Here is a 12,258-nt window from a genome sequence, read left to right as displayed (position 1 = left end):
TGTGACGTTTAACAGAGTACAATACTTAGCAAACTCGGAGCTCTACCTCTCTGTGAAGTTAACAGAGCTAGGAATTCTGTGTCCTGTTCATACAGTGTGAAGTTAAAGGGAACCTGTCACCCCCCTGGCATTTGTAACTAAAAGAGCCACCTTGTGCTGTACCAGAGTCCACCATGCAGAGATATATAACTGCTGCTAGTGTGAACAATGATGGATCAAAACAGCGAGCGTTACCTTAAGCATACTGTGTTAAAGGGAACCTGTCACCCCGCCCCGGCATTTGTAACTAAAAGTGCCACCTTGTGCTGCACTAATGCTGTATTCTGACAAGTTGGCTATTTCAGTTCGGGTCCCTAGCACTGCTGCGATACTTGCTTTTGAAATTTGATGCCTCACATCCATCACTCGTGGCCTCTGCGCGCCGGGCGCTGCCTCCTCATCCTTCAGTAGTGTCCCCGGAGCCTGCGCTGTAAGTTTGAATGGCAGCGCAACTGCGCATGCCCGAATAAAAAAATTACAGCACAGGTGCCGGGGACGCTACTGAAGGAAGAGGAGGTGGCACCCGACGCGCAGAGGCCATGAGTGACGGATGTGAGGCATCTGGATTAGGGGAAAGACCTGCCCCCCGGACGATTTCACAGGTATGAGGGACAAATTTCAAAAGCGATTATTGCAGCAGTGCCAGGGACCCGAACTAAAAGAGCCACCTTGTCAGAATGCAGCATTAGTGCTGCCCAAGGTGGCTCTTTTAGTTACAAACACCGGGGGGTGACAGGTTCCCTTCAACACAGTGTGTTTAAGGTAACGCTCGCTGTTTTGTTCCATCATTGTTCACACTAACAGTAGTTATACATCTCTGCACGGTGGACCCCGGGTTGCGATTGCACTTTAGTTTATATTTTATTTAGTGCAAGCCTCCAACCCTAACAGAGCATGCGTCTATTGTTTGGATTCATCCCTTTGAAAGCATGATTCTGATTTCAGAACAAGACATGATGGGAAATGCATACTATCATGTGTGTTAACTTTCTGTACATTATTTACCTCTGTTGTGCTCAGTGAAGTAGCTAGCACAAGGAACCAGGGACACGAACCCAAGGTCTGATCTTATTGCCCTGCATCTACTAGCACCAGGGATTGATCTCATTGTATCTGGATCTCTACATGGAAGTAGAATATAAATGCAACTCTTGCATTTACATGATTGGAACTTTTTTTCAACACTAAATGAAGGGGGGAAGATGCCAAAGTTTAATGGTGGTGTTCAAATAGTTGAAATGAAAAATATGTATGTATCCCCTGCCAGAAAGTCATTAAAACTGACCTCATATTCATGTTACAAATGACAGTTCTGAAAGACCACATCTGCAAGGACATTGTGTGTTCTCCTTGTGTTTGCATGGGTTTCCTCCGGGAAATTAGATTGTGAACCCCATTGGGGACTGTTAGGTGTCGAGTTCCCACCACTTCACAGGGGGAATCTTAAACCATGTCCTCTGTGGTCTCCCATTCTTCTCCAGCCACAGAGGAGTCTGCTCAGCAGAGATGTCGGTCCCAGCATCTGGCTCAAGCTGATACTGTGCATCTCGTTGCAGCTGCTGCTCCAGGTTCAGCCTTTGTAACCAGCATTGATCAGCGGCGAGCAGACGTTCCATGGACTAAGTACTGCTTTTCATCTACTGAGCATGCCCGTAGGATGATCTCTCATAGGAGGTCGGAAGGTCACATGCTCAGGTCCTGTAGCGGTTCCAATTGGACCACTAGGAAGGTCCCGAAAGGCTACATTAGCCATGCGCTAGTATAAACTTGCTAACGTGTGTGTGTGGATGTATGCCTGTCGATGGATGAAAGCTCCGAATCATTCCCATCCATAGTGTTGTTGACTGTTCGCGAATGGTGGAAGCTACCTAGCGCCTGGCAGTGCTATCCCTCACAGCTAGCACACGATACAGCGTCTGATAGCAGTGACCGCCAGTGCGGCGCAGTGCACTAATAGAGCTCTTTCCTGGCCCAAGTCTGGGTGGATAATGGCGTCCGCCAGAGCGGCACTGCACGCACTCTTGTGCAGTAAATTATTAGTTCTATTAATCTCTGACACCCCAGTAGCGGTGTCGAGCGCAAGAGATCTAGAGGAACTCTTTCCCTGAGTCTTGGGACAGAGTTTTGTGACTTGCGCTCTTTGCGCGGTACCGCGGCCCTGTGACGCAACAGGGTTTGCTTCCTTTATACCGGGTGAAGCTAACCCATGTGTGTATCCACATAATACCGCCATATAGTCCCTCATTACTCAGCAGCAGGTTCGATATCTGCACGGTGGACCCCGGGCTGGGAACGCACCTTATACCATCCTTATAATTATTTGGTCCGTTCCACTAGCCCTAACAGGGGACAGTGATGACAATGTATGGAAAGCGCTGCGGAATAAAATAACACTGTATAAGCAATGCATAATAAATAAATTAAATGAATAAAATTTTGCACTTATAGTTGACGCTGGATTACAGTAGTTTCATTTTATACATATGTGTCATTAAAAGCACAATGGCAAGGTGAATTCATATCTGTGAGTGAACCTTAATTTAACAGTAGCAGAAGCTTTGCAGTTTGCAATTCTTTGCATAGTTTTGCTGTTCTACATTTCGAAAAAAAAAATTGCCTAGATAACAAAATGTGCAGTATGGGAACCAAAAATGCAGCTATTAAACAGAGGCAAGTATCCTGCTGAGAGATAGTATTGCTGCTCCTGTGGTGAAATGTCCTCTAGTCCACTATGAAGTGCTTGACTAAACCATGACCATGCTTTCAGGTTACCTCTGACTTTTCTCTCACCCTTATCTTCAGGAAAAAAAGAGCATATTTAGATCATCTTTCATTGTAATTGCATTTGTAATTACAAATTCTGCGTTCTTGATCATTTTCACAAGCCAAGCATGTGCCAAAGTTCACATTTTAGCATTCTTGAGCACTTAACGTTAACAATTTAAGCCATTCATGTGACTTATTGAGACACAGCAAGACTTCTTGATTCAGCTTTGAAATGGCAATGTGTGGTCAGGTGAATGAAATATGTATGAGATATTCAGTCCTGCAATGTCTTGACATTTGGTTGTTTTATTATAATAACCAGAATATGCGTGGTCTATGAGTTTCTTGGTTCTTAGCTGGCACTATAATAAAACATATTTTGTGAGATTTCAACATAAATTGTTCAACAGGAGCTTAATAAACTCAGAGGTCGAGACCACCACCGATCCCGTGCGAGTAGAGGGCCTGCTGACGTCAGTGCAAACTAAAACTGGATGTGCTGGTGGGATGGCTTTTACACTTTTTTTCATCAAACGCAGTGTTTGCTAACTACCCTATGTTGTTTTTATGCACTATTGATTTTTACTTACTTACAGCAGGGTATATGTTCATTTTGTCGCTATCTTAGGTTTTGCTGGTATTAGGGTTGAACAATTAATATAAATGTTCAATTCTCTAGTTGCCTACTCCTGGCCTAATGGATATTGATCATGTGCACTAAAGAAATACACCAGACACAGTCAGCTGTAACTCTCCTTGATCAATGTGTGGCTCAGCTCCAAGAAGGGCAGTTTATTAGTCAAACACAATGTTATATATCTCCTGTAAGGGGGCTCGGTTAGTTCTAAAATGGGAGTGATCGGATGTATTCCATTGGTTAGTGGGTTGGGCATGAGCAAGTCCATGGGTGGATCCATGAGGTCATCTAGGTGGGTTGGTCCGTGAGGTCATCAGGATGGGCGTCGCTGTGGGTGGATCCATGAGGTCATCAGAGTGGGCGTCATCTTGGATACCAGACCGCATGGTCTGCTGAAACAGGAAATGGCAGCCATCTTCAGTGTCTTCATTGTTCATATACCAGAGCACATGGCTCTGATACAGGAGATGGCAGCCATCTTAAGTGTCTTACTTTGTCTGAGGAAAACTTATGTAAGGTTAAACAATACATGTTATAGGTTGCTTTCCTCAATTACCTTATGTGTTGAGGTTAATTAAGTATTTGATCTTATGGCTCTCCTCAACAGTCCCCCCTAAATACTTTATTAACCTTTTCTTTTATCTTGATCCCACCGTGGTTCCCTAACCCATCGATGTTAAGTTTTATTATGACATCAGAGAATGTGTGACCAATTATGGGTATACTGAGGAGGTATATCGGAGCGTGTTACCAGTGTCCTCGGGACTTCCCAACCTGCTGGATCTATTACTCTCCAATCTCCCATCTCCATGGTTACTTAGAGTAAAATACACATGCGACTAACCCTGATGTACACATCCTAGATCTGACCGTCTTGCCCGGGAGGGGGAATTGGAGTTTTCACCAGTTTGAGACAAGTTTTCCCTTGTGGAAAACCTCCCTTTGTAGCTGGACTTTGACAAGCAGGTCAGATCCTACTCTGTCCCTAACTGTCTAACAAATTTACAATGTGAGAGATGTATCCAGGAGGCGCTCAGCAATCCTGACCGAAGTATGAGGAGTCAGGAGCACTTGGTAGGGGGTAGGGACCCTTAAATCTCGACTCCAGGAATGTCTTTTCTGATGAACTTCTTTACAAGCACGTAGTCACCAGGTTGGAAAGCATGGGTACCTTCACTGGAATCTGGACCTGGAATGGATGATAAAACTCGTACATGTGTTATTGACAGTTCTTTAGTAACAACAATTACATAATTTACAAGAATATCACTTCCCAAGGCTAGCTGTTGTGGAAAATATTGACCCAATCTTGGAGGCCCCCCAAAAAGAATCTCGTATGGTGTGAGTTTAATGGGACCCCTTGTAGTGTTTCTGACTGAGTATAAGGCAACGTGCAAAATGTCTGTCCCAAGTCTGACCTCCTAACTGGCTTTCAGTATTTTATTTTTCAAGGTGCCATTCAGTGTTTCTACTTTCCCACTGCTGTGTAGGTGATATGGAGTATGTAAACCCAAATCCGCTCCCACTAATGTTCATAGTTCCTTAGACAGTGCTGCAATGAACGCAGGTACTTGGTCACTCTCAATTACCTCTGGGACCCCATATCTGCAGACTACTTCAGTCATCAGTCTCTTAACAGTCACTCTGGCAGTCATGTTGGTTACTGGATAGGCTTCGGGCCATCCTGAGAACATGTCAGTCACTACCAGTACATACTCGTACTTCCCTACTTTTGGCATTTGAATACGATCGATCTGAACTCTCTGAAAGGGATAGTGGTTTAGCCAAATGTTTCTGAGGCGGTGCTGGATTGCATGTTGCACACACAAGGCAGGACTTGCAATATTTTTGGGTAACAGTAGAAATCCCAGGTGCCATGTAGGTCTTCCAAATCAGGTCATTCATCCGATTCTTGCCTCTGTGGGTGATACTGTGTGCCCATTCTGTCACTGAGGGATACAGATTACGGGGTAGACCTTTGTGTTCACCCTCCAGACTCCATCTTCATCCTTTTTTAGTTCCTCCTACTTGCCATGACTTATTTTCATCATCTGATGTCTTGTCTTGATGTAGATGGATAATCCTCATAAGAGAGGCTTTAGTCCCTTCTTCAGTGTCTTGTGACACGTACACCGCTGCTTTCTCTTTCCCAAATGGATCCACAGCATAGGTTTTTGCTGTTTTGTCAGCAAAGAAGTTCCCCCTTGCTTCTGGAGAATCCAGTCTCCCGTGAGCTTTGATCTCAATCACTGCAACCTCTGAAGGTAGATTCAGAGCGACCACAAGTTCTTGCATGGTAGCAGCATGTTTTACAGGAGTTCCACTGGACGTTAGGTATCCTCTGGCTGCCCAGATACTGCCGAAGTCATGAGCCACTCCAAAAGCGTATCTTGAATCCGTATAGATGTTGACCACCTTCTCCGTCGCTTCCTGACAAGCCAGTGTCAAAGCTTTAAGTTCCGCTTCTTGTGCAGACATGTGCGGTGGTAGCGATCCAGCTGAGATGATCTGGTCATGTGTAACCATGGCATATCCCGTATGGAATCTTCCTGTTTCATCTGCAAATCTGGAACCATCAGTGAAGAACGTCAGGTCAGCATGTGGGAGTGGGTCTTCAGACACGCTTTTCTGGGAGGCTACTTCTTCATGCATTTGTTCAAGACAGTCATGATCCTCTGAGTGTGTAGAGGCATCTTCTCCGAGAGCATCAGTATCATCCACATCCCCCCTGGAAAGAGGAAGCAGCGTGGACAGTTTGAAGATGCTGCAGCGGACAAGAGTGACATTATCCGGAACCAAGAGCCAACATAGGAGTCTCATATGATGCTGTACCAACAGATGTTTAGGTTCCAACAATAGCAATTATGTCGTGTGGAGCCATTAAGAGAACTGGATGTCCTCAGATGATATCAGAAGTTTTGTCCAGAAGCATATGTGCAGCATGAACAGCTCTGAGGCAAGTCGAGGAAGCTTGAGACACAGAGTCCAGGCGGGCAGAGTAGTAGCCGATTGGTCTTGTTCTTCCCCCATGTTTTTGTGCTAGGACTCCGGAAGCATGTCCTGCTACTTCACTGACAAACAAGTAAAAAGGTAGTTGATAATTTGGGATTCCAAGAGCTGGTGCAGACTGTATGGCCTGTTTAAGAGCGTAGAAAGCTTCCACGGATTTAGTACATAGTGGAAACGCTGACGTCTTGAGGTCATCGTACAATGGCTGCATCAGCTTTGAGGCATCTGGAAACCTTTGGCAACAATAATAATTGATAGGTCAGCCAACTCATCCGAGGCCCTTGTCTTAGGTTCTTGGCAGAACTCAACACCAGAGTCCCATGTCTCGTCATGCTCCTGTAGAAAGGCATCGGCTGTTTTTCTGGATCTAGAACTTGGTTCAACAGAGTAGCAGCATGCCGGGGTGTAAACTTGACATAGATGGTGGGCTCCTCAGACATGAGCATTGGCACTGTTGGCGGTGGCACCTGAAGCGGGAGCAGAGATGGCACCGTAAAGTGTAGATGTAGTCCCTTGTGTATGAGGAGCCGGAGGAGGTAACAGTCCTGGAATGAAGGGCTCTATTTGGGCAGCTCCAGTATCATGGTATGGGCTCCAGGTGACGCAGGCAGTCTTAAAAGCTTTAACAGTCCTGTCCTCATTAATGCGAGTTATTGCTGCACGAAGTTGTTGAGCACTAACGTCTGGATGAATAGGGTCATAAGTAGGGGTCACAGCATGTATGATCATTCTACACAGGAAGATTGCCAGCTTTAGTCACCGCTATGTCCCCAACCGCTATCTGACCACATGACTCAACAATGATTTGGCTGTCAGCTTGAATAGTCGCCCCTCCTGCTTCCACTATAGCTCTAGCTACACCTCCATTGTGCTCTAACCGAGAATTGGCAGCATTAACAATAGCGTCTGTCTCCATTGTTGTTATGTCACCCTTTCCCACCACTAACAAGGGTCCCTCAGGAAGTTCTTTTTCAAAAATAGGTTGCCAACATTCCCTCCCCTTTGTGCTTCCTGTGCTATTGGTATCCCCCTCCCACATTGAGCCCCCCCCTTGATACAGTCGCCACCGTCCCATACAGGTGTGCGCTTGGCTGCGAGACAGCCTGTGAGGTACTGGGCATAGGGTTATGTAGGCTGCATGAGAGTGCTGTTGTGGAAGCATTGGGAGGAGAGGCCGCTGCTTGGAGCATCTCATGTGGGTGTGCGGCTAAATTGGCAGTGGAAGTGACAGTAGAAAGGGTAGGTGCTGGGGACGATCCAGGTGGGAGGACTGCTGGATTCACAACAGGAGTGATAGAGGAAAGGGTTGGTGCCCCATTGGAAACAACAGAGATAGGAAACATGGGTAAAGCCTGTTCACTTCCCGAAGGAATATAGTATTGGCCGTTAGTGGTCATTACTGGGTAACAAGGATTTGGTGATGTGGCGTGTAACCTTAATCTGAGATGTTCACCACCAGGAGCAGCACATTCGCCATCCACAACATGGCTGCCTTCAGAATTAACACCTTTGCCATCCACAACATGGCTGCCTTCAGAATTAACACCTTTGCCATCCACAACATGGCTGCCGTCAGAATTATATTTACCACCACCAAGATGGCTGCCGTCAGAATTATATTTACCACCACCAAGATGGCTGCTATTACATTTAACACATTGGCCATTAACAAAATGGCGACCATTACATTTACCACATGGCTCTGAGCCACCATTTTGGCTGCTATTACATTTAACACATTGGCCATTAACAAAATGGCGACCATTACATTTACCACATGGCTCTGAGCCACCATTTTGGCTGCTATTACATTTAACACATTGGCCATTAACAAAATGGCGACCATTACATTTACCACATGGCTCTGAGCCACCATTATACGGTGGTGGCCGCTCACAGGATATATTTTTGTAATACACAACTCAAAACTCTATTCTTTGTATTCCTTTTCTCTTCTACCCAATTTCCAATTTTTCCTTTTTTTTTTTTTTTTTTTTATACAGACTTTCAGAGACTCTTTCTCCTGCCCTAGCAATAGACAACAATCCATTATCTTCCAGGATACCTTTTCTTTCTTTCAAGACAAGCTTCCACTCCAGGGGCTGTAACCATCCCCCTTCTGGCATTCCACACAATTTCCACTAATGTGCATGAGTCTAACTTGCCATCTGAATTTGGCTTAGTGCCCATACGGCAGAACTGCATTAATTTCTCCATCTTTCTATAGATACACAGTATATATATATCTATCTATCAAGATAACAAACACCAAACAAACAATAAGACGGGGGAGATGACTCAAACCTAAGATTCTAAAGGGAACTGAGTCTGCAGTACTCAGCTCCTATTGCTTCTTGTCACGTGGTCCCTGTCTGACTTCCGTGCTCCGTACTTTACAAACCAATTCTTCCCTACTTTGTCAAATTGCTCCCTAACTTACCGGTCCCCGTGCAGAGTCAATTACTCGATGTCACGGGGCAAAAAAAGAAAAACTATAAATTTAATTGGCCCAAACTGAGCCAATTGCTCCAAGTTTCAATGAGCCGCTACACAATTTATTATGCCCGAACTGAGCCAATTGCTCCAAGATTTACCGGGCCCCTAGGCCGAGTCAATTACTCCAGGTCCTAGTCCTTCTTGTACAGAACTGAAAATCTTATCACAGGCGACAACCGTATACCACAGACAAAAATTATTATTATTCTACACTTGCTTGCTTTCCTTCTTTAAAAACAAACCTGCCCTGTTCCAAACACAATGGTTCTCTTTCTGTAAACACTTGCTTTGTCTTTCCTAGAAACCTTCTTTGTTCCAAACACAATGCTTTTCTTTAACTACCAGTACATACCCTGTTTTTCCTGTTTTATCACTTGCCTGTAGCCCTCTGTAAACACTAACCTGCTTTGACTGTCCTTACACAATATTTCTTTTCTTTACTACCAATCATCTCCCCTCTTCACAACATGTAACAGGCCGTAGGCAACTAAAACGTGACGGTTCTTGCAATTAAATGACCAGCAGCGGAGATACCCTTTCTGCCGTCTTACAGATACCAAGAAAACCGGACACGGTCAGGCAATCTGCACAGGATACCCCGAAAGACACAGGTAAAGACTACAGATTATAAAAATCAGCAGACTTACCGTGTTCTGTTAAGGAGTTGATCAGTCTCCAGATTCGGGGTACTCAGTGCATCCAGCCGTTCCAGTCGCCGGTTTCCAGGGTTCAGGGCTCTTCCTCTGCTGGCCCCCCGTTGGGCGGCCAAATATTAGGGTTGAACAATTAATATAAATGTTCAATTCTCTAGTTGCCTACTCCTGGCCTAATGGATATTGATCATGTGCACTAAAGAAATACACCAGACACAGTCAGCTGTAACTCTCCTTGATCAATGTGTGGCTCAGCTCCAAGAAGGGCAGTTTATTAGTCAAACACAATGTTATATATCTCCTGTAAGGGGGCTCGGTTAGTTCTAAAATGGGAGTGATCGGATGTATTCCATTGGTTAGTGGGTTGGGCATGAGCAAGTCCATGGGTGGATCCATGAGGTCATCTAGGTGGGTTGGTCCGTGAGGTCATCAGGATGGGCGTCGCTGTGGGTGGATCCATGAGGTCATCAGAGTGGGCGTCATCTTGGATACCAGACCGCATGGTCTGCTGAAACAGGAAATGGCAGCCATCTTCAGTGTCTTCATTGTTCATATACCAGAGCACATGGCTCTGATACAGGAGATGGCAGCCATCTTAAGTGTCTTACTTTGTCTGAGGAAAACTTATGTAAGGTTAAACAATACATGTTATAGGTTGCTTTCCTCAATTACCTTATGTGTTGAGGTTAATTAAGTATTTGATCTTATGGCTCTCCTCAACACTGGTTTAATGGCCAGTGTGAACATGCTCCTACATGCTGCATGTAATATCAACTTATACTCCAGTTTATTAACTTTGGTTTTGTTTAAATTTTTTATATATTTTCTCTTTTGTTAGAAGAAATAAAATATAACAAAAAACATTAAATTTGGTTATTATACTCACCTGCAAAATTGACCTTCAAAAGTTTTTTTGTCAGTTAATCACACAGTCACACTGCACTACAATGACATTGTTGCATTTTTTCTCCATTACTGTTATCTAGTAAATTTTAATCTATATTAAATGTGGCATTCAAAACTATAAATCATACAAAATAAACCAAGCCATCTTGAAGTTTTTTCAACAGAAAAATAAAAGATATAACTAGAGATGAGTAGAAAATGCAACATTCATATTCATCAGATTGTGGTGATTTTCCCTGGAAGCTTGATTCACAGAGAAGTTATTCTCCACAAACTGAATTTCTTTTATTTTATTCCCCAGAACCCAAAATTTAACCCCTTAATCCCATACGACATACTATCCCGTCGAGGTGGGGTGGGCCTTAATTTCCACCGATGGGATAGTACGTCATATGCGATCGGGTCCTGCAGGGATTACTTCCGTGTCCAGTGCAGGCGCTGGTAAGCCTGCAGCGCTGTCAGTCAGATCGCTGATCTGACAGAGTGCTGTGCAAACTGTCAGATCAGTGATCTGTGATGTTCCCCCCTGGGACAAAGTCAAAAAGCAAAAAAAAAAAATTCCACATGTGTAAAAAAAAAAAAAAAAAAAGAATTCCTACATAAAGAAAAAAAAATATTATTCTCATAAATACATTTCTTTATCTAAATTAAAAAAGCATTAAAAGTACACATATTTAGTATCGCCGTGTCCGTAATGACCCGACCTATAAAACTGTCCCACTAGTTAACCCCTTCAGTGAACACCGTAAGGAAAAAAAAAATGAGCCAAAAAACAACGCTTTATTATCATACTGCTGAACAAAAAGTGGAATAACACGCGATCAAAAAGATGGATATAAATAACCATGGTACCGCTGAAAACGTAATCTTGTCCCGCAAAAAACAAGCTGTGATACAGCATCATAAGCAAAAAAATAAAAAAGTTATAGTCCTCAGAAAAAAGCGATGCCAAAATAATTATTTTTTCTGTAAAATAGCTTTTATCATATAAAAGCGCCAAAACATAAAAAAATGATATAAATGAGATATCGCTGTAATCGTACTGACCCGATTAATAAAACTGCTTTATCAATTTTACCAAACGTGGAACGGTATAAACGCCTCCCCCAAAAGAAATTCATGAATAGCTGGTTTTTGGTCATTCTGCCTCACAAAAATCGGAATAAAAAGCGATCAAAAATTGTCATATGCCCAAAAATGTTACCAATAAAAACGTCAACTCGTCCCGCAAAAAACAAGACCTCACATGACTGTGGACCAAAATATGGAAAAATTATAGGTCTCAAAATGTTGGGTCGCAAAAACTTTTTTGCTATAAAAAGCATCTTTTAGTGTGTGACAGCTGCCAATCATAAAAATCCAATATAAAAAAACGCTATAAAAGTAAATCAAACCCCCCTTCATCACCCCCTTAGTTAGGGAAAAATAATAAAATAAAAAAAATGTATTTATTTCCATTTTCCCATTAGGATTAGGGCTAGGGTTAGGGCTAAAGTTAGGACTAGGGCTAGGGTTAGGGCTAGGGCTAGGGTTAGGGTTAGGGTTAGGGCTAGGGTTAGGGCTAGGATTAGGGTTAGGGTTAGGGTTGGGGCTAGGGTTGGAGTTAAAGTTAGGGTTAGGGTTGGGGCTAAAGTTAGGGTTGGGGCTAAAGTTAGGGTTAGGGTTGGGGCTAAAGTTAGGGTTTGGATTACATTTACGGTTGGGATTAGGGGTGTGTCAGGGTTAGGGGTGTGGTTAGGGTTACCGTTGGGA

This window comes from Ranitomeya variabilis, chromosome 1 (genome assembly GCF_051348905.1).
Source record: "Ranitomeya variabilis isolate aRanVar5 chromosome 1, aRanVar5.hap1, whole genome shotgun sequence".
Taxonomy (NCBI): domain Eukaryota; kingdom Metazoa; phylum Chordata; class Amphibia; order Anura; family Dendrobatidae; genus Ranitomeya; species Ranitomeya variabilis.
This window is presented reverse-complemented; position numbering follows the sequence as displayed.